The sequence below is a fragment of the Globicephala melas genome, chromosome 4 (genome assembly GCF_963455315.2).
Source record: "Globicephala melas chromosome 4, mGloMel1.2, whole genome shotgun sequence".
NCBI classification, from domain to species: domain Eukaryota; kingdom Metazoa; phylum Chordata; class Mammalia; order Artiodactyla; family Delphinidae; genus Globicephala; species Globicephala melas.
The window spans coordinates 41,027,875-41,054,950 of record NC_083317.1 but is presented as its reverse complement, the minus strand read 5'-3'; the positions used below and the strand labels follow the sequence as shown (position 1 = coordinate 41,054,950).

General features: G+C 34.9%; 1 long non-coding RNA gene across 1 annotated transcript; it reads right to left on the bottom strand.

Annotated features, from left to right (window-relative positions):
* Positions 1-1,861: 1,861 nt before the first annotated feature.
* LOC132597193 (uncharacterized) lies at positions 1,862-27,076 on the bottom strand. The gene is made up of 3 exons (XR_009563607.1): positions 26,976-27,076; positions 25,805-25,890; positions 1,862-1,945 (listed from the first exon to the last, which is right to left on the bottom strand). It is a non-coding gene; the product is annotated as an uncharacterized lncRNA (long non-coding RNA).

Genomic DNA, 27,076 nt, shown 5'->3' with positions numbered 1-27,076 from the left:
TAGCCAATGCCTTGGGTGTATGTCCTTGCCTTTGGCACATTCCAAGTGAAATTCCTCCTCAGTCCATGCACCTTCTCTAACAGTCCTTTCATAGGACCTTGTGCATGTCTTGTTTCTGTCAGTGTCCTATGGGGTGAGTAGAGCAAAACCTCAAAATGTATTCATCAAAATCAGGTAAGAATTGATACCAATTCTGCTCTGTCATTCCTAACACAAAGCTACCTTTTGAGTGACTGCTGAGCTGTTTCAGTTATAGATTGCAATGCTTAAAATCTATTCTTCATAAAAATAAAGTACATCAATTTAATGTTTGTAAATAGAAGCAAAACAATGCTATAAATATTTTCTTTCATCATGTATAACAGAAAAAATACCCCTTTACTAGTGTATAAAAAAGAATATATCAGGCTTCCCTGGTGGTGCAGTGGTTGAGAGTCCGACTGCCAATGCAGGGGACATGGGTTCGTGCCCCGGTCCGGGAGGATCCCACATGCCGCGGAGCAACTAGGCACGTGAACCATGGCCGCTGAGCCTGCGCATCCGGAGCCTGTGCTCCGCAACAGGAGAGGCCACAACAGTGAGAGGCCCGCGTACCGCAAAAAAAAAAAAAAAAAAAAAAGAATATATCTCATCTCACCTACTGACTTTTAATGCAGAAGAGCACTTTTTATACTACCAATTACCCAGATATAGTACATTTTTAATTCCTTTATAGTGACTGAACATCTTAGATGATTAAAAGTTAATGACCTGAAAAAATAGCAGAAGCTTAAGTAAGTGTGTTATTTGTTTTTATCCCTGTTTGGATTGTATAATCTAAATGATTTATAAGTGTTATTATCATTTATTGTAAAAAAGTGATTTTTCACTTCAGAATTCTCATGTTCAAATACCACAATACAGGAAAGCTAGAGATGCCATGTCATATATATATATATATATATATATATATATATATATATATATTTTTTTTTTTTTTTTTTTTTTTTTTGCGGTACGCGGACCCCTCCCGTTGTGGAGCACAGGCTCTGGACGCACAGGCTCAGCGGCCATGGCTCACGGGCCCAGCCGCTCCGCGGCATGTGGGATCTTCCCGGACCGGGGCACGAACCCGTGTCCCCTGCATTGGCAGGCAGACTCTCAACCACTGTGCCACCAGGGAAGCCCCATGTCATATATTTTGTAGTGGTGTGGGTACAGAAAAGAATTGCAAAACACATGTATTTCTATAAAATTTTATTATAAAATATATTTATACTTTTTCATTACTTTTGCAATTATAAATGCAAAAGAACCTGTTTTAAATCTGACACTAAGAAAAGTACAACTGATTCTGAGACATTTATCCTTGCATATAGTGCTGTTTTATTTAGATATTTTCACAAACAACTAAGCCAATCCAAATGATTATTAAGTTGTGTTGGGAAAAGAGCTAAGATTTAATCCACAAAAGCATATACTTAATATTTACCAGTTGCATTGAGTCAGAATACTTCCAGGACGTGAATTGCAGAAGTTTCCAACATTGTCTCTTGGAGCTTTGGGCAGTAAACACTAGGTCTGGTTCAGAATTCACTCATTCTCTCATCTTCATTCTTTGCTTTGGTTGTGGTTTGATGTGCTTGAAAAGCAAAAGACAGCTAAGTGGCAGTGAAAATAAAGTAGATTCATTTTCTGGTTTCAAATTTTTAGATGGCTTTAAAAAGTAACCACGTTTGAAAAAGCAAATTAAAAAACAGAAACATCACATGGACTTAAAGCTCATCTCATACAATAGATGATACAGGCCAATGAAAGAAAGAAAAGCTTTATGAATAGAATGCAATAAAAAAAGTAAAGGCAAGAAGAAATTCATACTTACCTTAGATGCCATGTGACAGTGCACCGAGATCTTTAACAGGTGATAAAGACACAACTTGGCACAATCAGCAATTATTTTTGGCACCTACAAAAGAGGTAGTGAAGCAGAAAACTCTGTCTAAGAATTAATCTGCAGTTGCACAACACAGTGCTTCATCAGCTCCAGGCTGTGATACGAAGCACAGTCAGGTATGTGGAAGTTCCTTAAATGTCAGACCATCAAAATAAATTTTTAACAATTGAGTAAAGAACAGATATTAATAAATAGATGCTGTATGTAAACACAGGTACAATTTTTCATATATTTTGTCTTTAATAAACTTAAGAATAAAATTGAATTATTAGCAAAATATCTTCAAGATATCTTCTTACTGTGTGCAACCCCAAATAATTTCATCCTTTTCAGCAGTACAGCTTTGGTTGCAACAGGATTCACTGACATAAGGGGATTCTATGCACCCAGTTCAGGTGTTCGGTGAAGCCCCTGCTTGAAACACAGGCATGGATGCCAAATCATGTGTACCAGTCACTCTTGTCATGACTAATTAGATATTGCCTCCATTTTCCACCTTCCACAAAAGCAAATACTCATATACATGTACAGGATATCCTGTCCATAGTGCTGTGTTGCATACATTAAAATCTGTCATCATTTCAGGAGGAATAATCAAATTACTTCCTATGGACAATAACCCTTGGCCTAGTTTTAACCAAGTAGTTGATGCTTCAGCTTCCCACTTTATTTAATTTAAATAAAGTGGGAAGAACGAGAATTATAATACTTTTAGTAAGAATTTATAGAATCACAAATATACAGTAAATTGATTTTTTTAAGTAAGTGAAAAGGATACGGCATTGGTATGATTTTTTTGTGTTATGATTGAATCACACTTCACTAAAAGTAATTTCCTTTTGCGAAAACTGATCAAGTGTTATATCCTTTTTTTCTTTCTTTCTTTTTCTCCTAGTGAATAATTATTGTTTTAGGTGACCTGACAATATCCGTCTCTCAGGATAAAATCTAATAACTAATTCATACAAAGTTGTCAACTCATGCATTTATTTAAATGCAGTGATAAATCCTGGTAGCTCTGCTGCACTTGATTTTTCTTAAACATCATGTAAAAATCAAATGGCTTAACAACTGATATTCAAGAGATTAAATGTTTAAAGATATTTCTTTTTCATCTACAAGGATTTAAGTTAGCACATTTCTACCTTATTTCCAATTCACTCTTCTTTATTTTTCTCAACAAGCTATCATTTAGAATTATTTATAAATATAAAAAAACAACAACTCAAAAAATATCTCATGCAATTAGATGCAATGTTATCTAATTCCTTGGACGTGCACTTCAGTGTTTGTGTGAGGACTATAAACTGAGCCAAAAATGCAGGATAAAATCTCAGATTTCCTCATATGTGAGTCTTACCCAAATAAATTGAAATTGCTCAAGGGTAATCAAGTGTACAACTGGAGTTAATAATTTTCATTTAGCCATAATATCATTGCTTTTTGAGTGCTGGCTTCTTGCCTTGTGCATTATGGGTTTTTTTGTTATGCTTAGCTTGCTTAAAATCGTAAATTTGAATCATTTGCAACTGAATATCATAACTAGAAAATATTCACTCTTCACTCTCATCTTGACCCCAATCTCTGACTTCTTATTTTCAGGCTTCATTTGTCTTTCCAAGTAATTAGGATCGTATTTTAAATAAAATTCACAACCACCCTAAGACGCCTCCTCTCTGAACTGATCATTTCTTCATCAAATCCTTAGGAAGCACCACGGGCCTCTTCTTCCCCAATAGCCAGCTGCTGAGCATTGTTGAAGCAATTATAACCTCGACCAATTGGGCCTTCCAGAAATTCACGTCAATACCAATACTACCATTTGACAATTTAATGATGCTCTAAAAGGGGAGGGTTCAAGGTTAACTTGTCTGTCCTTGTAATCCTGTTGCCTGGAACAGAAAGTCCTGCTTGGTAGATGCTCAATAAATACTTGATAATAGAATACGTTGCAGCTGTTTGTTCAAATCTTCTCCGATTTGTTCTATCTCTACTACGCTTCACTCTCAAGACCAGTTGATACCTGCTTCCATTTCTTCCTCTTGTTTTTTCAAATCGTAAACATTTTGTGATGAGAGAAGTTAGAATTACTCTTGTTGGATAGCTTCCAATTTATGAGAAAATTTTCGCAACACAACCTCACTACTTGTACATATCTTTACCTTTTCTCTTCTCCATCTCCAGTCTCTTAAGAAAGGCCAAAATCTGAGACTGTTTTGCTATCCCATTCCATGTTTTTTTTGTGTTTTTTTTTTCATTTTTTTTTCTCTTCACTCTTAACTGCATAGAAGCAGATGGCTGTAATTTATAGGTCATCTGGTTCATCTTTCTCATTTAATCAATGACATAAACAAGACAGAGAGGAAGAGTGACATATTGAAGGTCACAGGAAAGATAATCACAAAGCTAGGATTATAAGGAATGTTCCACACACCTGTACTAGGTTCTTTTTCTTATTCCACTACTATTGTCCCTTTTCACTCTCTCATTTTTTTCTCCTCTTTTGACGAAGCATCTAATGATGTCTACAACAGGCCAGAGAAGGCTCTCTCAAAGAAGGAACATTTGAGCACATCCTCAAAGAATAAATAAGCATTTATCTAGTAGTGAAGTCAAAAAAAAAAAACAAAAAAACAACTTATGTGAAAGCAAGCAGTCCAGAAAGTCTGGAAAGTATAAAGAACTTGCTGACCTAAAAAAGTTGACTAAAAGACTGCTAGATATTTCTTCAACAAAGTTGAGTTTATTTAGGATCAGCAGAGAATTGCAGTTTGGGGTCTGCACCTGTGGTGAGCCACGTGCAAGTCCCCTCACAGCAAGGGAAGAAGGCTTTTCCAGAGAGGAAAAGGAAATTTGTAGGGCTATAGTAAATAAGGAGTTCATGGCTTTTCATTGGCTCAGTCCTTGCCAGGAAAGAAGAGGAGTCTTTCTTTTTCTTGCTGAGCTCAGCTATGGTAGCAGGACTTGAGAGTTCCTCCTTCTGGTCTCCTAACTCTATTTAGTTGAAGTTTCTGTTTATTAATTTTTTCAAACTGATGAAGGAGTTAAGTGGGAAATAAAACAGCCAAATTTTAAAGTCCCTTTATGCCATGCTAAACAATTGACAATTTTGTTGAAAAGATTAGGAAGCCATTGAAGTATTTACAGTAAGGTGGTAACAAGATCATACTTTTGCTTAGATGCATGCCCCTGAGAGCCATGTGAAAGAAGAGTTGGAGTAGATACCGGGAAAAAACTTTGTTACTTATATGTGTAAACAAGTTACTTGGCACTACTTCAATAGGTTGTCACAATTTTAATTATCTTCAAACAAATTAAAAAACTTAAGAAATTGTTTTCTTTGCCAAAAATATTTGAACATTTTAAAGGCTTTGTTTTTCTTTTTTGAATTATGAAACTGTTTAATTATCTACAGATAATGCTACTGAAATAATTAGAACAAGATTGTGTGAAAATTTTCAACGTTTTACTTTGGTTACTTTGGAAATAATCTGGTTTCATATAGATAATATGTAAATTTATTTTGAACAGTTCAAGTAAACAGACCCATCTGCTTCTTGCACATTATATAGAAAAGGTTGGCAGTTTCTCTCTTGTGAGGTTACTTTGTTTTTAAGGAGTTTTTATGTGACTTTAAGGTACACTTGTGACAACAAATCCTGAATTTTTCCCCTTACTTCCTCCTTTCAATTCTTAGTCTCATAAAAAGCAAGTTGTTAAGTTTTTTATATTTTTTAATGGCTGATCTCGGCTGAATTCTGCTTCCAAATAAAGAAGCAGAAAATACCCTAATCTCAGATGCCAATTTAATGTAATGTGAAAAATCAGACCTTCTCCAAACTAGCCCCTGTACTCGCCTCTAGACCTCAAATTCAGGAGTAATATCTTACTCCCAAATGTGGTTGCATATCAAAATCATTTGTAGAGCTCCTTCAACATGTAGATTTCTGGGACTCAAGAAAGCCTTAGTTAACCAGAATCTTCATGAATGAGCACAGGAATCTGTGCTTAACAAGGCAGGAGGCTACCGTGTACGTTGGGTGTGAGTTCTCCCTAGTGGGCATGGCGTGGCCATCTCCACCCAAGGTTAGCAGCACCATAGTACAGTAGGCAGGTGACTCTTGCCCATTTCCAAACCAGGTAACAAAGAGTCCTGGCTTGAAGGTTGCAACCCCTTGAGGGTTGCCCAGCCTCTATGGATTGGGGTGGCCGGCCATGGGGAGGGGAACCGATTCCCTTACTACATGAACACACACAGGTTGGGTCATGAGTTCGAGCCCAGGGAGATGTATGAGGGTTTGCTCTCACCAGGAGAGTATCCAGTGCAGTAGGAGAGGACATTAAATAGCAAATAAAAAATACCATGACAAGAGAGAGGGAAAAAAAGAAATAAGTTTTATACTTTAGTATTTCAAATGACACTTTTTTTCACCTGCTTTTTAGACAGTGGCCCCCTCATTTTCATTTTGCAATGGATCCCACAATTTGCATAACCAACTCTGCCTGATATTGTTCATGGGTGATTTCCAACTTGATCTTTCATTAGCACAAGTTCCTAAGATACGGCTACATGGGTTTTTTTTTTTTTTTGTGGGGAGAGGAGCAATTTTCACATAGTTATCATAGTATTAATGGGAAAATAACTTTCTACTGGTCAATTAACTAAACTACCCACTGGAGGAGGGGGGCCTATATTGTTTTTCTTTAGTGACAATTTATATAAATTGTACTTCTCTAAAATGGCTTCTTGAAAAATGCTTCTGAGCTAATATATAGCAATAAATTCTTCAAAGTTCTAGAACTTGTAAGTCATCTTTTCTTAGTGTGTGTTTCACAGAAGGGTATTGCCTTAAGAAGTGTATATTCACAAAAAGATTCTCTAGATTTTTCTTTATTCAGAGCAATCAGAGTCTTTAACACACTAATGTGCTTTATGATTCTCCAGATGGAAGCAGTTTCAGTATATCATTTCTAAGATGTACCTATTATACCCCACTTATTAACATTTTGAAACCAAGATCTATCTGAAAAGTACATGTACGTTTACTATAATATTTCCATTTTTTAAAACAAAAAATGTGTTCTTAAATCTGCAATGTATCATGATTAATTCATTTTTATTCATTTAGCATATAATTGTCAAACAGTAAAATTCACCATTTTAGCATACAATTCTGCAAATTTTGACAAATATATACAGCTGTGAAACAAACAATATAATAAGGTATAGAACAAATTATCCCATATCCCTTTGGAGTTAACCCCTCCCCCAACTCGAAGCATTAGCAACTATTGACCTACTCTCTTTCCCTCTAATTTTGCCTTTTCCAGAAATGATATGAATGGACTCATTCATTATCTGGCCTTTTCCATCTAGATTCTTTCACTTAGCATTGGAGATTCACCCACATTTGTAAAACAGTAGACACTGAAGTAAATAACTTTATGCCTGTGCATGCATATTCTTCTGCCAGGCCTTTCGTGTGGAGTTTGTGTTAATCTAGTCAGGAATTAAACTGAGTTCAGATTGTATTATTATTATGTTTGCCTTCAGTGTACCACAGGTTTCAGGTTTCTCTTTAAGTTGTATTTTGGATGAGCACTGTGTTGCCAGAGGATTTTTGTCAGTGTCTGCTCCACACTCAGCGGCATATCCTTACTTGGCGCTGTGCCTCCTCTCTCTAGTCCCTCTCCTCAAATTAGACTGTGGTTACTTGCTATTCACTGCTTATTGGCCTCACAGTGGGGTGCAGGGGAGAGGAAATTCCCTGTTGATCTGCTTTGACCTCAGTCTTAAGCAGCTACATAGTGTCTGGGTTTCAGGAATGAAGAATTCTCAGTGATTTTTCCTTTCCCAGCCTTTAATTGTCTAGGCCCGGGGTGTATCTATAACCCTTGCCCCCCTAGAGAGGATGCTTTTCTGTTCCCTCCTCCCAGCTGCAATGGTCTTTTACCAGTGCCACAAGATGACAGGGTTGGCTGCCTTTCCACCAGCGTGGTGGGGCTCTTGTTTCCGAGGGGAGAAGGGTAGATGGATTGAGGTAGGGCTTTCTGCAACAGCTTCTGTTCCTGTCCCCAGGAGGGATGCCAGTACCATGAGGGATGCTTTCTCAGGTCTCTTGTGTTGTCCAAATGTTTCTTATGAGCACTTGGTGATGTCCATGGGGAAGAGCCCTGAGTGGTAGTAATTCACCTTGTGAATTATATGGTTTAGCTCTTAAGGGTTCTAGATTCCATGCTAGTCCAAACTCAGATTTTAGCAACTTGTTAAAATTGTAGCTGAATTCTTCTTACCAGCTTGTATGGTACCTGGAAGAAGCTGCCCCAGTAGGCAAGTCCTCCCTTCTTTACTCTGTGGAGAGACTATTTTCATGGATTTGGAGTTATTTGGTTGCCCTGCATCCTCAGACCTTTGTTGTTATAAGGATGAGAGCAATGTTTTTAGCTTGCTAACGACTCTGAAGAAGCCAGAAGTCTTGACTGAGTTTTATAGCTAGGACATGTAGCAGTATTTGTATTTTCTTAATATTCCCACCATTTAAATAACTTTGAGAGGCTAATCTGCTGAGGAATATATTTTAGAATGTTTTACTATCTACAGTATCTTTCTATTAAAGAAAATGTTTTGGTGGCAGCTTATCCTAATAATGATTCATATACATTGTATTATAAGGGTAAAAAATAAAGTTTTTTTTTTAAAACTCTATATAGAATTTTTCAATATCTCCAAGGAGAAGGTGGGGACACATTTGTTAGGAGAGCGTAATCTAAGAAAATATGGTATTTGGTAAGGAGATAGCATCCTGCTTGCTCTTACCTCCTGATAAGCTATGGCCAGGCCAGCTGCACCAGAGCCCACAGTATGGCAGGTCTCCACATGAGGAATGAGAGGTGGCTGTATGTAACTTTGGCACACAAGAATTTCCCTCTGTTGCAGTAAGGTGAACTCCTGGTTTGAGATTCCTCACAACAATCACAGCCCTGAGCCCCTAGAATTACTGGTGCATCCCCAGGATGAACAAGGAGGCAGGAGTGATCCGGCTCACTGTATTCTTGACCTTGCGTTTGTCCTCTGCACAGCTTGTCACAGGTTTGATCGTAAACTAAGGTGATAGCTACCTTAACCCGATCAAGTCATCACCTAAGCTCATCCTCAACATTGACCCAAATCAGATCACATGCATACATATTTTGAAATATTTTTGTCACTGAATTTTAGTAGACTTTTGGGTATATTATCAGTTAAATATATATGTAAACAAAATACTGAGAGTAGCTTAATAAAATATTTAAAAATTCTACATGTATTTTCTCTAATTTCCTTGCAGTGGTTAGGCTGATACTTAAATATTTGACTATAAAAAACCTGAGTCCCATTTTATTCCTTTTCTACATTTTTCAATACATTAGCATAAATAAAATGCTTTCAAACGTTCTGAATTCTCTTATACCTGACAGGGCTGAAAAGAAAAAAAACCTGAAAGTATAGAAATATATATTAAATATATCAAATATTTGATATCGTTAAATATATTAATTTTTAAATATGTTATTTAATATACAATTAAATATTTTCTACATTTAGTACAATAAATATATAAATATATAAAAAATAAATGTACAAGAAAAGAAAAAAAATGTAGATATATACTGACACATGCTCAGTTTAATTCTTGTATCTTTTGTTTCTTATATAAACAAGGCTGCTTAAACTGAAACCACTAATCCATGCCAAGTAAAGTGGCCCAATATCATATTCCAGCAAAGGCTTAACAGCAGAGGTCTTTGGTGGAGGGTGAGGAGTTTATAGTGTGGTTTTGCTTGTTACCAGGATCCAGAGCAATATTTGGGTACAAATAAAGCAGAAAAATGGCTACTTTCAAGATAAGTTCATATACTATATACTGTCTTAACCTATTTATTATTTTGAGATGGTTTCCAAAATAATATGTATTTTTTGCACATGTATCTTTCCTCTTTGAGCCTTTAGATTTTAAGGAATGATTGATCTATACTCATTGTGGGCTTTTTCTTGCAGAGCACAGAGATAAACACTAAATCCCTAGGTGGCATTCTGGTTTTCAATGGTGAAATGGAGTCATAGATAAAATTCCAAGTTCCTTATAAACCACAGCAACTTCTCTCCAAACTTGGTAAGTGGAAGCATTTTTACACTTATAACTCTTGTCTGTTTAACCATCCAATAGTACACAATAGTTTGTTTTGGTTTTCCAAATTAATATGGCAGCTTCTGAGCAGAAAGCTCTAGAGGCATTTGCTTCTTGTTGTAATAAAGCCTCAAAGGGTTTTCCTTGGCTAGTATTCAAGGAAGTTGTTTCTGTTGATCACGCCTCCAGCACAAGCCTAAGGAGTGATTATTCATTCACACAAACAAAAATTACTCAAGTAGATATAAATGACAACAATGAGTGCTAGGAAGAAAATTGTGAAAGATAGCAGTAGAAACAGAGGGCCATCTATTATGCACAATTTTTCATCCTCATCTATTTGAATAGTTGATATGTGATAGGCATTGATCTAGTTGTAATAATGTCCATTGTGTCCTTTTAGCATCACAAAATTCCTTTGAGTAACTATTGTTGCCATTTTATGGCTGAGCCATGTGAAGTTTGAAGAGAGAAAACTATTTGCTTAAGTACACACAACTATTAATTGACATTACTGAAAGTTTTTTCAGCTTCTCTGAATCTGAACCACAATCCTATTTGAGGTCATTTGAGGAAAGCTCTCACACCAGACAGAAAAACAAATGTGTCTTTAAGTCAAAATAGGCATGAGGTGTTGTTTCTCTAACTTTATTTTCATACAACCAAAATATTTATTGTGATATTTGCCCTGTCCATCAGCTATATAAGACAATACAGAGATAATTCTTTAGCTGTTTATGAATATATCAAAAAACTTTATAAAACCTTCCAGGACCCAAATTCTGTAATGAAAACTATAACTAGCATACATTTACTTGAACAAAATGAAATTATAGAAGATATGTAATAGATTTTTGTCATCCATCTTTGTATCCTCATCACAAAGCCTTGGTGATAATCCTTACTCAGTGTGAATCAGAAAGTAATTTATTTCCAGTTGTAGCCTCTTCTGACTTGTCTGTGCCAAGATCTCCCATTTTTGCTTCAAGTCCTATAGAACTTACTACTGGTAGTTCTTACTCTTTGCTTATTAATCCTGGTTTTGATTCTCCGACTATATAAATGGAGCATGCTGGTATGTTTTCCTTCTGGGATAGTAGTATTTCTTCCCTTTTTGACTTCTGGATCTGAACCTCATTCAAAGACCATCTATGGGTTGCTACATAGAGGAGAGAGGTTTTACTTCTTTGGGGGAAGGAGTCACTTTTTGAAAGTGAATTTCCAATTGCTGAGCACCATGTCATGTTGTAAGTAACCCTGTATACACCCTGGAAATAATTTCTAAGGAAGTTATCACTCATGCCCTAGAGTATGTGGCTTACAAATTTTACATAGTTTTGTCTTCTAATAAGGTCAGTGTCAAGGGAACAGTCTCAATCCCAATAATATTTTCCCAATAATGGTACAGTTTATTTTTATAATCTTGATAAGATGAAAAGACCACAGACTGCAATTACAGAAAAATATTTCTACTATTAATTCACATATCTTGCAAGATTACAAGATTGTGTCTTTTCACAGATAGTATCTTACAGGTTTGAGTCTGCTGTTTCTTTTTCATATATTCTGAACTTTAGCTAATGTGTAAATACTAACTATGAAATCCTTGGGGCTAGAACTTGGGATTTTACTATTTCATGCCTAAAATGAAAATGCATTTATTGGAGTTCTACAAATAAAATGAAATATTTTAACAACCAACAAACAAAAAGTTGGACGTTATTGTTCATTGAAGCTGTCTTGTGAAAGAACTTCCTAATGGCAAAGATGATAAAGCTACAAAGGGAGATCACGTAGTCTCTGTAATTAAAAACAGGTGATGCATCTGTCTTGTAGTGTTCTTTGTTTCTAAGCAAGTAGATGGCTTGATTATATAATTGCTTTTGGTCCTTAAATGTATATACTCTATGATTTGGTTTATATCACAGCCTCTGTCAGTTTAAGCTTTTTAAAAAATGTTCTACTAAATCTGCTTCTTTCCATTTGCCTTAATTTTTATATTGGGTTTACAGAAATACCAATGATCTAATCTTTAATAATGCACAAAGGTTCATGAGTAATGCATTATGTCAAATTAACACAAAAAAGTCTAATACTATTTATTCCTCCCCATAGTTCATTTTAATTAAAAATGTATTCCTAAATACTTCCTTGATTAGGGACTAATGCTCTATTAATTTGAAACACATCTACTGAGAACAGAGTAGATTCAGAAAGAGGAACTGACATTACATGAAACATAACTTATCATCCTGAAGAATACATTATGCCACTGTTCACAATGCATGCAGGTTTTCCATTATGCATTAAAATGCACAATACGAGCATAATGACAGATTTGGGGAAAAGGCTGTAGGAAAGGAAACTCATGAGGGATACTGTACAGGTATGTGTGCTAATAGTAGAAAAACATTTACAGTTTTCAATACCAAGAGAAAGATAAGCATGATGGATGAATAGATGTTCCACAGAAATATTTCCTAAAATGTAGTCATTGATTTCTTAGACTAAAAAATTACGCTAACTTATCAGTGACGCTCTTAAAACTTAAGTTGTATATTAAACAGTTAAAACTTTGAAAAAACATTTAAAAAAGAAACCTATAAAACCCAATTTCATCCACCAGGTGTTTGCAATCAAACCAAAGAGGCAAACATCAACACTCAACAAAGTTAAGACATCTAAAAATAAGCATTTTCAAACAGGAAATAAAAAAAAAATAGTTACTAAGAACTTGAAGTAAAGAGATAGGTTTTAAGCTAGAATATGAAATTCAATGAAAACTTTCTATTAAGTGAGAAGAGGAACTAAGCTATTCTACTTATAGCATAATGTCCAAATCACATTAAGAATTCAACAGGTTTGTGAGTGAGTAAAGAAATGAAAAGACATTTCATGGAAGTTATGCTTTGTAAAATGAAAATAAAGAGTTTGAATATTGGCGGATATAGGCCAGATAATGTGGGGAATCAGTAACTGAGAAATCAGTGATAACTGGTGATATTGGACTTTAATATCAGACTGAATATCATAATAATCATACTAAAACTGGTATACTACTATCATACTTTCTAGTTTTTTTTACTTTTTCCGAAGTTTTAAGTGTTTAATAAATCTTAAGGGAATCACTGATAAACTGATGTAAGCTGCTTTTTTTGTGGGCAGCATATAGTTGGGCCTGCCTTCTTCTATTGAAGTATAGTTGCTTTACAATATTATATGTTACATGTATGCAATATATGATTCACAATTTTTAAAGTTTATACTCCCTTTGTAGTTATTATAAAATATTGGCTATATTGTACAATAATCTTTGTAGCTTGTACCTCTTAATAGTTTGTACCTCTTAATCCCTTACTCCTTTCTTTCCCCTCTCCCCTTCCCTTTCCTCACTGGTAAGCAGTAGTTTGTTCTCTATATCTGTGAGTCTGCTTCTTTTTTGTTATATTGACTTGTTTGTTGTATTCTTTAGATTCAACATATAAGTAGTATCATAAAGTATTTTTCTTTCTTTGTCAAATTTATTTCTCTTAGCATAATACCCTCCAAGTCCATCCATGTTGCTGCAAAGGGCAAAATTTCATTCTTTTTTATGGCTGAGTAGTATTCCATTGTAAGTGTGTGTGTGCGTGTGTGTACATGTATATATATCTATATATATCTATATATCTATCTATGTATATAGATATGTATACCACATCTTCTTTATCTGTTCATGGGCAATTATGTTGCTTCCATATCTTGGCAGTTGTAAATAATGTTGCTATGAACAATGGGGTGCATGTATATTTTCGAATTAGTGTTTTTGTTTTTTCTCAGATATATACCCAGAAGTGGAACTGCTGGATCATATGGTGGTTCTATCTTTAGTGTTTTGAAAAATCTCCATACTGTTTTCCACAGTACCAATTTACATTCCCACCAACAGTGTATAATGGTCCCCTTTTCTCAACATCCTCGCCAACGTTTGTTATTTGAGTTCTTTTTGATGACAGCCATTCTGACAGGTATGGGGTGATATATCATTGTTTTGATTTGCATTTCCCTGATGATTAGAAGTGTTGAGCATCTTTTCATGTGCCTGTTGGGCATCTGCATTTCCTGTTTGGAGAAATGTCTATTCAGTTCTTCTGCCCATTTTTTAACTGGGTTATTTGGTTTTCTTGATGCGGAGTTGTGCTAGCTGTGATATGACTAATAAGGGGTTAATTGCCTTTTTTTAAATCCATTCTGGCAATCTTCATCTCTTAATTGTGTTTACACTGTTTAAATTTAATGCGATTTTTGATATGACTAGATTTATATCTACAATCCTAAACTTTGTTTTCTACTTGGTTCACTTTTTTCTTTGTTCCTTTTGTTCACTTATATGTGATTAAATTTATTTCATGATTTCATGCTATCTCTAATAACAGCCAATTTCTATAACTATTATTTTATTTTTATTTTCCCTTGTGTTTACAGTATTTATCTTTCATTACAGTCTAACTTCAAATAATATTAAATCATATCAATTATAAAATGAAGGAACACACAATGTATTTCTAATTCCTTTCTGTCAAATTTTATACTGTTGCAGTCATGCGTTTTACTTTCACATACTCTGTAAACACACATTGCTACCATTTTTGCATTAGACACTCAATTATTCTTAGAGTTATTTAAAATTCCCTGTGTCTATTTTTCCTAAGGTTTCTATACTGTAGCAGTCTTTTCCATTCAGCCTTGAACACTTACCTAAAAATTTTACCGGTATTCTTACATTCCTATATGACAGCCAGAATCTCTTTCTTAAATTCTATCAAAGGTGAGCCAAACCTCACTCCCCATCTCCTCTTGGAGAAGTTTGTCTTTCCTTAGATTTCAGACTGCTTATTTACTCTGCATCCTGTCTCTGATGGGTTATGAAAAGTTATGGTCTTATAGTTTCTTCATTTTTTTCTTGTTGTTAGATTGGTAGCAATGCTCTTTTCTTTTCTACATTATACATGGAAGCAGACCACCTACAACTGAAATTTAAGAAAGAAGAGTTGCCAAGGTAAAAGGTATTAATTTTGAACTTATTGCTTGGTGCATTAGGCATACACTGTAGAAGAAATGAGTTAATTTGTTACCCGAAGTTATATTTTACGGAATATTCGATTTTAAACCGAATGCTATATGGTTTTGTCATTTAATTATCTGTGTTCTATAACTTGAATAGGTCATTCAAATGATGGAAATTACTGAAGTGATTGTCAGTATGGTATAAATATATAGACAGCAAATCCATTTCAAATGTTTATACAGCAAATAATTATCAAGCCCACTATTGAAATTTAGGATGTTCATGTAATAAAGACTGTTCACACCCCTTCTCTGGATGTACCTAGAATTTCTGCTTAGAGATTATATTAACAGCAAAAGAATGATAAAAAAAGATGGTTTTTAAGTCATGGATATAAAATACAGAATGGAATATTTGCTGATATTTGTGACATATTGTGAAGAAAAGATATTGAGACATCTGGGTATCATTTACAGAAAGAAAATAATCTGTCTTATATATTAAAAAGTGAATGCTAGAGACAGAGCAATAATGTATGAGAAATAAATATTTTCAAAGAAATAAGGATTAATATTAGTACCTAAGAGCCAACATAAAGGCACAGTGTGTCAATTTTGGAGCAGTAGTTGAAAATGAAAGGCACATTGAGCAATTCATTATCAGGTGTGTACTAGGGTTCTAGTTAGCTCTAAAAAGGCTGGAGCAGTCTATTAACTCTCAACTTTGAAATAGACCCGCAAAAATTTCCTTCCAGAACATGATTCCACATTGAGAAAAAATTCATGAAAATAAAATTTTTAAAAAGTAGAACAGAGAATATAGAAGGAAAGAAAGAGACTTTCTGACTTCTCTGGTGGCACAGTGGTTAAGAATCTGCCTGCCAATGCAGGACATGGGTTCGAGCCCTGGTCCGGGAAGATCCCACATGCCACAGAGCAACTAAGCCTGTGCGCCACAACTACTGAGCCTGTGCTCTAGAGCCTGCGAGCCACAACTACCGAGCCTGCGAGCCACAACTACTGAAGCCCGCACATGTAGAGCCCGTGCTCCGCAACAAGAGAAGCCACTGCAATGAGAAGCCCGCACACCGTAACGAAGAGTGGCCCCCACTTGCGGCAACTAGAGAAAGCCCGCACACAGCAACAAAGACCCAACACAGCCAAAAATAAACAAGTAAATTAATTAATTAAAAAATAAAATAGTATTATTATTTTAAAAAAAACAACAAAGAAAAGAGACTTTCAAGAGGAAAGTAAGGGAGCAGACCAAAGCAGGAAAAACTCAGAAATCAAATCATCGTATTTTTGAAAACTGCATAAAAACAACAGGGAGCACCTCTTTTAGGCAATAAAAGCTACCCTGAACTAACCTCCTTTTAAATATCCAGAAAACCTGATTTCACATAAGAGTGAGCAATAGGAAAGCGTTATGGCCCAAACCCCATAAAAAGTTATTATAAGGAAAAAGAGAGTAAGTAGCAAAATAGTATACCTGCAGAAAATAAAAGTACACCAGAAAGATATGAGTAGAAAACTGATCAAAACTATGTTTAAATCAATCGTTTCTCCATGATACTGTAGGAAAAAAAATCTTACTTTTGAGGTGAACAATTTTATTATCTTGCGAACTCATAAGTTAAGGGAAAATATTTGTGTTGTCTCTACTAGATGAACTGTACCTCAGGATAACAAACTATTGGAAGGAGGAAAAAAATCTCTTTTTAGAAGAATTCCAACTAATAATTGAAAGGAAATGATAAACTTAAAATATCATCATTTTTTCAGCTCAATCTAAATACATGGATCTAGGCACTAAGCAGCAACAGATGCTAACATCATAAAAAGTGAGACAACCAGATACAAAACGCCTCTCGATGAAAGAACACAACATCATCTAGAGTTGCTAAAGTGATCAAATCTAAGTGGCTTTAATTCTGGATCCATTTGCAGGAAATACAGAGGGGCAGAAGTATGCAATCATCAAATAGCCTGGGTTCTTCAACAAATTAACTGTAAGGAAAAGAAAGAAATAGATGAGGATTGGTAGAATAATGGAGACTCCACAAAGTAAATAATAAAAAGGGGTGAACTAAATTTATGCAATTAGCTATGCATATTCGGGTCATTAACCTATGAGGAAATATAAGTGATAAATATGAATTTCAGAAGATTGAATAATTTGTAGGGGAAAAGGTAGTGGGATTAAGAAGGTGCACATGGGAGACTCTTTAGGATCTACACTAAGCAAATAGCCACATTACAGACACACCATTACTAAAACAGGGAGGAGGAGGCAGGCTCAGAGAGGAGATTCCAGTATATTACAAACAACTCAAGTCTGTAGCAACTGTATAATGTAGTAGTTTAGTGACTGGACTACAGAGCCAGACTGCTGTCTGGGTTCAAATCCCAGGTACACTCTGGCAGCAGGGCTTTGGACTGGTTTCCTCATCTTTATAATGGACATAGCTTCCCTCACAAGTTAGCCATAAGGATTAAAATAAATATTGTGAAAAAAATTAGTTTTACATTTTGTAAATGAGATATTCATTGAATCCTTGTGGTATTATTCAGAAGCGAACACGTACATTTTTTAAATGTCATTCCAGCAAGGGTCTCAAGATTTCACCTAGGTTAGACTCTGAAAGTAAGATTTAAGTCTTATGAGTTGAAATTTGAAATGTAAAATATAAAACTTCAACTGAAGTCCTCATTGATTGAACTAAATTCATAAAGCATAATGTGTCTTTCAGGTGAGGTAGCAAATATTTTTTAAATACTACTGATTTATTTAAGCTCTATCAGTTTCATTACTAATTTTTGTTCAATATCCTTATTGCCAGTCCCCTTTCTCTTTCTCTTGTTCTCTTGCTCTCTCTCCATGTCACTTACTTGAAAAGTTTTCAAGAAATGTTTTAGGAAAGGCAAGCTATTGTGCTGACTGCTATGATTAGTTGAGTCAAATAAGTATGCACTATTTTGGAATTGTATAGAATATTATTCTAAAAGTTATACTGAATAAATGGCCAAACTCAATTAAACTGATTCTCTTATAGATGAAATTAAACTTTGCATAGTCCTTTTCAGATTAAATTTAGGAATAATTTGTATATAAAACTTGTAGAAAATTGGCACATGTTTGGTTATAGTTTTATTTAATGGTTCATTCCTTTCAAATAGTAGTTCCAAAATAGATTTCATATTTATGGTAAATATTCTTTGAGATTCCAACATTTAAAGTTAATATATTTTACCTTATTATCTTTGAAAATATTAATTACATCCTGGTCTCCCGAAAATTAAGGGCTTAGCTACTATTTTCATATTTTTTAAATTACTTTGTGAAGATAAATTTTTTTTTTTTTTGCAGTACGTGGGACTCTCACTGTTGTGGCCTCTCCCATTGCGGAGCACAGGCACCGGACGCGCAGGCTCAGCGGCCATGGCTCACGGGCCTAGTCGCTCCGCGGCATGTGGGATCTTCCCAGACTGGGGCACGAACCCATGTCCCCTGCATCGGCAGGTGGATTCTCAACCACTGCGCCACCAGGAAAGCCCTAGATAAAATTTTTAATGTAAAAAAACTTTGGTGTTTTTAGTGTTTTGCCATAATTCCTTTGCTCTGGTCACAAATGGTTAAAATATGCATCATCATAAAGAACTATTTCTTCAAAATTTTATCCTCTTTAAAACATATTTTTTCTGATTACAAAAGTCATAAAAAGTTATTTAAATTCATACTTTACAGAAATCTATACTGTACAGACACTGTCTCCTATAAATCCCCAGAGATGTTACTGTAAACATATTGCTCAAATGTGTCTTTTGTGTACCAAGTCATACACATATGTATATATACAGCTTAAGTGTAATCATACTATTCATAGTTCATCTACTTTTGTAGATCAAGGAGAGATTGTCTCATGTAGAAGATATATATGTGCAGACATATGTAATGCAGCTTTTAACACTTGATAAAGAAGTTTGAAACAAAAGTTAAGTAAAAATTTTGAGAGAAGCCAATACCTGTAAAACACTTATTCACACTGGCCAATAGCATATTTAAAGAACCATTTGAATGAATGTCTAATGTCTCATATTTTTAAAAGGTTATCATTTGGAGCTATTAATAAGATCCAGTCCCTACATAACACTGTAGACAAGAGCAAGCCTAGTAACCTCAGAACACTCATGTCCATATTGATGGGTGAAAGAGAAACTTTTGTCTTATTAAGTCACTGTTTTCAGATCTCTTTTTCATAGCAGCTTAGCATGTAATTTAATACCAGAACCCCTAAACGCTAAAACTGCTCTATAAATACACTGAGACATTTTATGCCATTTCTTTATAGACAGAAAGTTATGAAAACTTAGATATTGGAATATAGTTATTCATTCAAATTATTAATTTATTCAATAAATATTTCTCTAGCAACTACTATGGGCTGAGCACTATGTAGCCACAAGAGACACAGCACTGAGCAAAGACACTAAGTTCTGCTCTCAGATACGATTATTTTGGAAACAGACACCCATCAAAAATAGCAAATAAAAGTCTAAAAATTACTGATGTGATAATTGTTTCAATGGTAGGTACCTGGTAATACTGAGAAAATAAAAAAGATTAGTCTCAATCACAAATATTTACTACCTAATAACTGCATAAAATAAATAGTAATAATGCAAAACACCTGCCCTCCATTACCCCAGAGTCTTTGAAGGGAAATAAGGAGTAAAAATATAATCACTAAGCAAGGCAGTATGTTGGTACCACATAAGCACTAAGAGATGAATGGGCGTATTATAGGCATGACTAAACCTGCCAAATGGTTTTCTAATGTAATGACAGATGTAATGCAAAACAATACACTGCTTCACAATGTGTGTACCTCCTAATAGAAAACATCTACATCTGAGCTATGAGAAAAATACACTGACGTTGTATCAAGCTACACATATTCATTTTTTTCACATAAGCATTGATTACAAGTCTTCCTGACTAGTGGTTTCAATCATGATTTGAAATGATTTGATTTAAATTATATCTTTCCTGGAGGAGATTTGTCCAAACACATAGAGCAAATCTTCCCCTAAAGTCTTCCAGGTTTTAAATCAATCAGTAAATGGAATTTTAACAGAGGTAACCATATAACTTACATTTCCAAAGTCTGACTTAACTATTGTGAAGAAATTGCTGAATACTCAGGATGAGTTCAACCAAAGCTTGTCTGAGTTCATTCCCAGATTTGTTAATCATTGGGGGAAAATCTTACTGTGAATATAGAATGCACTGGAAAACAAAGGAAGACTTGCTCAACCTTCACTAGGAATGATGGTACAGAGAGCTAACTTGACTTTTGATCCAAGGTTAGGGTTTGAACTTCAGGATATGGTAAACTTGTATTAGTGGCATGTAAACCCTTGTCCTAACCTCCAGAGAACTGGAGAGCTGGAATCTAACAAAATTCTGGAAAATAAATAATATATATAATTGTGTGTGTGTATATATATATATATATATATATAATATGTATCATATATATGATTTAGCAGTTTCAAGAGTGGTCTTGCAGATACTTAGTGTTGAAAAGTTGGTTAAATTAAGACTTCTCAATTTTCAACGCTCATGGTATTAAACGATGATGCTATAGACTGAATGTTTATGTCTCCCCAGAATTCTTATGTTGAAACCTAATCCCCAATGTGCATCCCCAAATACCATGTATTTGGAGGTGGGTCCTTTGGAAGGTGATTAGGTTGTAAGGATGGAGCCCTCATGAAGAAGACTAATGCTCTTATAAAAAGAGACCTTGGAGAGCTCCCTGGCCCCTTCACCCATGTGAGGACACAACAAGAAGACAGCCATCCATAAACAAGGAAGCAGGACGCCAACAGACCTTGATCTTGGTCTTTTCAGTCTCCAAAACTGTGAGACATAAATGTTGTTCCAGTCACCCAGCCTATGGTATTTTTGTTACAGCAACCATAAGGGACTAAGGTACATGAGACGAGTGAGAATGCCTGTTTTTTTTTAATCAGCCTCTGATTCTCAAAGTAGTCTTTGTGGCATACCTTTATGCAAATTTTCATTCATCCACATAAAGGATAATTGAAGAATGTGCATTTTCCAAGCACACTTGGGAATTTCTGAAGCACATTCTTGCCACGAATTTACATTAATAAATTTAATTTTAAAAAGTAAAAGGTAAAAATTATCATATATGCCAAGATTGTGCCTACATTGTAGATATACGGTTAAATCACATACAGCTTTAGGTTGGATTTTATTCCCTTTTCTAGGTAGACCTTTGAGATCTTGGTGTGCATATCTAGCAGCCCATATTTTCTACATGCACTGATTGTTGGAAAGAGCCAATAATTCCCCCTCAAGTCTGACTTGGTCAAATCACCATATCTTACTGCCACTAGGGCTAATCTCTTCTAGTCTTTCACACATATTAGCAAGCCCTCACTTTTATATCAAGGAGAGCAACTTAATGTTGTTGGTAGTTCCTATATTGTCTCTCTCCTTGTTTCCTCATTTTTTCAGTTTGTGGAGAATAACTTCCTTAGGGGCCCCTACGACCATGAGCTATTCCCACATGGTAAATACCTTTGTCACTGTCTAGCCATATATGTATATATTATTGGCTCACTTAATTCTATTACTAGATTCATTCATTTTGTTGGCTCAAGTTTAATTCCTTGTTCTTTTACTTATCTTTGGAAATTCTCAATCTCCCTATGATTAAAAAGAAAGAAAAAAAGTGAGTTATCTGATTTCTAATTTGGAACAGATAAACAGTTCTTCTGGACTGCTGTATGAAATAAAACAAAACACCACCACAGAAACCTCTCTCTACATGTTGTGGTTTAGTCCAAAAAGACATGGGAACCAGTGCTCTTCCTAGTCAATTAAAATTTAGTGCTTGAATATGTCATGATTTGTTCTCTAAACTTGATGGATTAACTTGAGAGATGTCAAAAGTAGCTGCCAAGTTTAGGGAGGAAAACAAGATAAGATCGATCTATATCTATAGATCTCTCAACATGTCTGGTTTTTATCACTTGCGTTGCCAAACAATTGTATATTCTAGAATGATCTCAGGGAGTAAAAGAATGAAAAGATATATTCTACATCTTTTTGCCAACACTGTTATATATTGGATTATCTGAGCTTTAAAATTATGACAGGACATGAATAATGACAAGTATAACTACAATGTCAGAAACCTGTATTATATAGTCCAGGTGAATTATCATAGAACTTTGGAATTTTAGTGCTTCAGAGAACTTTAGAGACAATATAACTGTTTACCTTTCAATATTTTTCCAACATTTATTTTAGCCTACCAATCAATTGAAATACATCTTTTGTATAGACAACGTTAAGAGTGAAACATTCTTACATTTCATTTCTTTAAGGTGAACAATTGCTAGTTTACATCTTAAGGATGACTGAAATGCTTCAAGTAGACTTTATATTCTATAGCTATAAATGGCAAATTACTCAGATTTGAAGCTGCTCCCAGAACATTCTATGGTACTGTTAGCGGACATGACTTTTTAGGAAGCAAGATCCTTCTGTTACTTACTGTAACTTCAAAATTCATATTAGTGCTAAACATTCTAACTATATTGGAAATTTAAGAAAAAAAATCTCTCGGTGTAGGTTAAAATATCAACTCTTCATCAACCAAACAAGCTAGATTCTAGCACATTCTTCTGGTGCTGAGCAACAATTTCATAATAGATTATTCATTGCACCTCTTTAGACTTTAATTCAGTAAATTTTCACTCCATTAATACCTCCATATTTTTATCTATTTGCTCTCTTCCATTTTATCAGTAAGCATACATGTTGAAAGGAATAATAATATGTCATGAATAGACTTTTTGAGCATAATTAATTAATGAGCAGAAATAAACAATTTAAATATTGCCCAGTCCTACATAGTTTTAATAAAAATTATTTTGTGATGTGTTCTTCATCAACGTCATAAGTAACCTTCATCAAATCACACAGTCTTTGCTTTGCCACATTTCATCTAACTGAATTAGCTTCTATAAGTCTAGCTACCTTCACTGCAAGGTGTCATAGGCACAGCTATATTTGAAAAGGAGTGCAGTTTCACAACTACCACCTTGGCAGACAGAATGATGAACATAATTTTTTCATGCATACTTTCCCTCTGAATGCCCAGTGGAAACTTAAATTCAAAATGGTTCCAAAATCTGAAAACATATTTCATATTTAAATATATTACATTGATGCTATACTTTCAAGAAGTAGAAATTAACACAAATATACACACTACTATATATAAAATAGATAATCAACAAAGACCTACTGTATAGTACAGGGAGTTCTACTCAATATTCTGTAATAATCTATATGGAAAAAGAATCTGAAAAAGAATGGATATATGTATAATTGAATCACTTTGCTGTACACAGGAAACTAGCACAACATTGTAAATCAACTATACTCCATTATAAAATAAATATTAAATTAGGGCTTCCCTGGTGGCGCAGTGGTTGAGAATCTGCCTGCCAATGCAGGGGACACGGGTTCAAGCCCTGGTCTGGGAAGATCCCACATGCCATGGAGCAATTGGGCCCGTGAGCCACAGCTACTGAGCCTGCGCGTCTGGAGCCTGTGCTCCACAACGAGAGGCCCGCACACCGCAATGAAGAGTGGCCGCCCCTCTCAGCAACTAGAGAAAGCCCTTGCACAGAAACGAAGACCCAACACAGCCAAATAAATAAATAAATAAATTTTTAAAAAAAGAAAAAAAATTTTTTAAAGAAATTAACACAAATCTAAAGTCTCTATAATCCTTTTTAGCAAGGTATATTTTAGTTTTTGACAATTTTTTTGTCTAATTATAAACTTGATGATTGAAATTTTTGTTGTTTAAGGGAATACTGTTTTATAATACATAAAATTTAAAAATTTAAGCAGAATATTTGATTCTTATTATTATTATGGCATATTGTGAATAATGACAAATGTAACTACACTGCCAGAAAATTTTGATTCTGTAGCTCATTTATTTAATAGAAGTCAAATTTGAGAAATTAAAATTATAGCAAGACAATAAGTTTCTATGTTCACTTCCAACTCTAAAAATTGTCATGCTGTAGTATCAAATAACTCTTTTTAAAGTGGGAGTACTCAAATGTGAAACAACTAGGGTTTTCTTTCTTCTGGCAAAATAAATTAATACATTGTGAGCACATACTATGAGTGCTGTTTCCACATCACCTCTACCACTCCATTCTTCCACCTCTTCCCTTAAAAGGACAGAAAAAAAGACAAAAAACTACAGTGAAAACTAGGTAAACTGTGTCAAATGTAACTCTTCTTTTATGTGACAAAGAGATTGTTTTGTCAGAGAAGCTGAGGCTTACTAAGTTCAAGCACCTGTTACCATGCCGCAGAGAACACCTTATTTCATTTTTACTTTCAAACCCTGTTTAACAAATCTGGCTTCCAGCTCTGTTCATTTTTTTTCTCCCTTTAGGGTGAAAAAATGTATCTCTTACTTTAACCAGGCTGTGATCACAAGTTGCTTTTCAGCAACCTGTCTTCCCTTGATATACATCTTTATGAGAGAACTATTATTGTAACTGTGGTTTCAGTCATCTTCCCTCTTGAGTGAGTGTCTGTATAAATCAACAGTTTTAACTAATTATATGGAAAAAGGGATATTACCAATTTCCACACTAGCCTAAACAGATATTATATCTTGCCAAGCTACCCTGCTGTGGTTGTAGTTACTTTTAATATTCAAATACATACATTTGTAAATAAATGGCATAGACACACTACAAACATGAAAATAAATATGAAAATATTGATTTTATAAATATATGCAAATTTTATAGAATCATTTCAGGACAATTTTATCTTCTCCAAATTAAATATTCTAAAGATCAGGAAACATTAGCTATTAAGTTTTGGTTATTTATGTAGTATTCTTTTTTTTTTGCGGTACGTGGGCCTCTTACTGTCGTGGCCTCTCCCATTGCGGAGCACAGGCTCCGGACGCGCAGGCTCAGAGGCCACGGCTCACGGGCCCAGCCGCTCCGCGGCATGTGGGATCTTCCCGGACCGGGGCACGAAACTGTGGGATCTTCCCGGACCGGGGCACGAACCCGTATCCCCTGCATCGGCAGGCAGACTCTCAACCACTGTGCCACCAGGGAAGCCCTATGTAGTATTCTTTCTCTGCTACTTATGACTGAATTTTCTAGAAGAAAATAACTATCTACATATATCAAATATTCACTATTCTTTTAAGAGCTAATGTTCCTCCATCTCTTTGTGAAAGAATTTTTAGATGAAATATTTGAAGAATATTTTGGTATTTGTTTCCATATACGCTTTGAGGGAAAGTCAAAGAAAATTAAGCCTACACTGTTTATTTCTTTGCTGCTAACAGAAGTTTCGACAACTTCAAGTATAGTTATATTCCACTCATTGAATAAAAGTTTTAAAAAAGCTTTCATGGAGATCAAATATTTCTCTGTCTCGATATATTTGTTTATGTAAAAAACAAAACTTCTGGCAATCTGGACATATTTAGGATTTTTTCTTTTCCTTTAAGTTGAAAAACACATGATAAACATTTCTTGTAAATCATAAGCTTACCTTTCATTCTTGGTTTTGATCCAGCAAGTGTTCTCCATCACAGACTGTTCATCTGGCATATTTAACTGATGACTCTGGAGATAAAGCTGAAAGAAGATGATTTAACAATTCCTTTTATGTTCTAGTGGCAGGTTAAGTACCCGTATTTTACATTTATTTCAAATCTTTTTCTTTTCTGTGTAAGTGCCTCTAAGTTTTCCTTCCTTTGCATACGGAAAAAGATCCTTTTACAAAGAATTATTTCCTTTTTATTTTTATTTTCCAGAGTAGCCTTTAATCTCTTTAAGAGCTCTGCTTTCTTTTAAAAAAAATTTAAAGGACGCTCCAATTAGCACCTATTTAAGAAACAAGCTCTATTAAATTCTTAGTATATGCTAAGCTCTAAGCATAAAAAGATTACTGAAATTGATCTTTACATAAAGAAGTCTTGATATATCGACATATTGGCAATGAAAAGCAAAGCAATAATTCCATTCAAGGTAGATCATGCTGTAAAAGAAAAAAAAACTGGTTTGGAATCTCACAGACCCGGTTAAAAATCAAGGCTCATTCACTATCAAAGCGTATGACTGGTCAAGTTCCTTATTCTCTCTGAATCATTACAGTATAATCTTTAAAATAGCTTCCCATAGAGAAAAGAGAGTACAAGGATCCTTAGCTGTAGGTAGTGCTTTGTCCATTATGTATAATTCTCAGGCATATTCAAAAAATACCACTCTACAGAAGGAAAAAATAGTTTAGAAATCTGCATTTCTAAAGGAAAGTGTGAGAGAATGGAAGACACCTGCAAGAGTGATGAATAGAATAAAACAGAACAATGTGCACTTCTACTTTCAGCCCAAATGGAGTCACCCCATTTCTCCAAGATTATCCCACCTACAACTAAAAATCTCCTGGATATAACACAACAAACAAGTATAAGATTCTGAAAGGTAGAAACAAGAATGTGGACTGCCTAGGGACCTTGGGACTTGAGGAATAACACAATGGTGGGCCCCCTGGGTTTCCTTATTGCCGCCCATGTATCCTAGGCAGAGTGTTGCAAAAGATTCTAGTCCAGAACCTACAATAGGCAAAGACAAACAAGGAAACAAACAAACAAAACCCCTGAGGGAAGGCTATTCCCTAAAGGGACTTAACAGAACAGAAAAACAATTTTGGAAATACTCACCCTATTACAGCCAAATACCAACACAACCCCTCTCCTGTATGGTTTCAGTGAGGCTGAGCTAGGGGCTGATCTTCCATCCCACCCCTTTTCTATCAAAACAC